This window comes from Manis pentadactyla, chromosome 12 (genome assembly GCF_030020395.1).
Source record: "Manis pentadactyla isolate mManPen7 chromosome 12, mManPen7.hap1, whole genome shotgun sequence".
Taxonomy (NCBI): domain Eukaryota; kingdom Metazoa; phylum Chordata; class Mammalia; order Pholidota; family Manidae; genus Manis; species Manis pentadactyla.
In genome coordinates, this window is record NC_080030.1 from 3,325,577 (window position 1) to 3,327,908 (window position 2,332).

Sequence of the window (2,332 nt, forward strand, 5' to 3'; positions counted from 1 at the left end):
AAGTGATCCAGGAATCTAATTGACTAAATGCGGTTCATGATTCAAAAGTCTTTTCCAACAGAAATGTGTTGGATTTTTTTTCCTACCGTGCTTATAAAAATGGAATCAAAGTGTCCCCAGAATAAAACCATCCTCTATGTGAAATTGGTAGTGTGATGAAGAGACAGTCAAACGTCCTGTGCATCTTCCCTGTGCTTGACTTTATTTCCCAGACACTACATGCTTCTTATTTCCTAAGCAATCTGGCCCTTGTGTCTCTCACATCCTACCTACCAGTCCAGGGAGCTGCGCTGTTTCTCAGAAGTTGTGGCTCACACAAGCTGTCCTTTCCTGAGGGGAATCACTAGCTGGGGACAACCTCTGGATACTGGGGCGAACCCCAAGACTTTGGCTTTTGTTCTTATGATGGCTCCTGAGTCCCCCACACTGAGGGACCACAGGCAGCCAGCTCAGGGCTGGCCCTGTCTGCTTACTCGGTCCTCACCACTTCCTACTGTCCCGACTTAATACCCTGCATCCCACGTCTAACCATGTCCACGAGGGCCTAAGGCCCCCTCCCAGGCCCACCCAGGAGTTGGGGGACAACGTCAAATTCACTTCAGCTTCACACTGCAAATCCAGTCACCTTGTGACTGTCAGGATGACGAAATGCCAGGCATACAAGATTATTTTTAAAAGGAGGGAGGTAAAGATCTGTTCTTTAAAAAAAAGATGGAGGGGGGAGATATAGGCATGGGAGAAAAGGAATTAATTAGATTTATTTTTACCACCCGGGATTTTAGAAATATGTTTTGGGGACTTTCCTGTCAGTTCCAGGATTTTAATAGATGCAATGCAGATAGTAAGAGAGAGGGAATAGTACAGAGGCAGAGAGAGAGTATAGATAATAGCAAAGAGGTGCAGACAGATTCAGAGCTATGCGAACAGAGAAATGAACAGGGAGAGGTGGGGAGTGGTCAGATGTCAGTGATGGCTCCCGAAACCAGACAGAACCCCCAACTATTTAGAAGGCTGAGATCTCAGACCTTGGAAGGTCCTGACACTCTGCATCCCAGCCATTTTTGTCTCCCCATTTTCAGCCCCTATTCTGAACTTACCGCATCGCCCGCCCTCTCTCCTCTGGCTGGGTGGTGCCTTCCAAGGCCCATCCCTTCCTCTCGAGGTGGAAACGTGTCCTTTTCGCCAAGTTTTGCCCACTGTCAGTGACTGTCCCTACATGTCCCTTCCTAACCCGAGTGACCCCCCACCACCACCACCATTCCTTTCCCTGGTTAAAGAGTGGTAGGACCCCCTTCATTTATTCATTCATCCGTTAGATATTTACAAGCAGTTCGCATGTCCCGGGCCCTTGCTGGGGGGACCCGGGGAGACCTGACTTAGGCCCTGCATCACCCCCGACCCTCGCCCCTGTCAGTCTGGGGAGGTGGGGGATGGGAGGGCCATGCAAACAGTGATAACACCTTCCAATCAGAGTTTGGATAGGGGAGCATCAGTTACAGTGAGCCTCAGAGACGATACTTAACTAGGCCTAGACTAGGGCAGGACATGGGCTGGGGTCTTCGGTGGGATTCTCACCCCCAACAGCCCCACCCCCAGCACAGCGGGGCTCCAAGCCGAAGCGATCTCACCACCTAGCCCTCAGCCTTAGGGAATTCTGGCAACGCCCATTCCCAGCCCCAACTCATTAGCCTCTCCCTTATCTGTCCCTGCCCCCTCGGTGCCCAGGCCACGCCCCCTAAGCCCCTCCCCTATTTCATTCAATGCAGGCCTCAAGCTCCACCGCCCGGGAGGCCCGACTCACCAATCGCACGACCCCATTGGTCAGAGAGCGTCACTTCACCGCCCTCCTTCAGTGTCATTGGCTCACCAGGTGTCAGTCTTGTTTATAGAGTGCCAACAGTTGCCAAGGCCGAGATTTGAGGGGCAGATAATAATGGACAACCTCAGCACGTCTCGTTATTGGGCAGAAAGCCCGGCTCTGGGCGGGGCTTGGGGCCAAATGCTCGCTGCCTCTGTCTGGGGTTCCTCAGGGCCGCAGCCTTCCCTCAGAGACACACCCCCTCCTTCCTCACGATTGGTCCCCTAAGGTGTTGATCAACAGGATTTCACAATCCAATAGGCAAAACTACCTGTCCTTCACTGCTCCCTTAATTTCAACTTGCTTCTCTCCTCAGAGGAGGCAACCTCCTGGCCGTAGCCAGGACCCGCCTCACGGAGTGGCCACGGATTGGCCAGACGCACCGTCACTCCTGGATAGTGGACGGAGCCTGGGTGCCCGGGGGTGGCGAATTGGCTGGCTGAGCCTTGGGGGCGGGGCAGCGGCTCCTGTCAG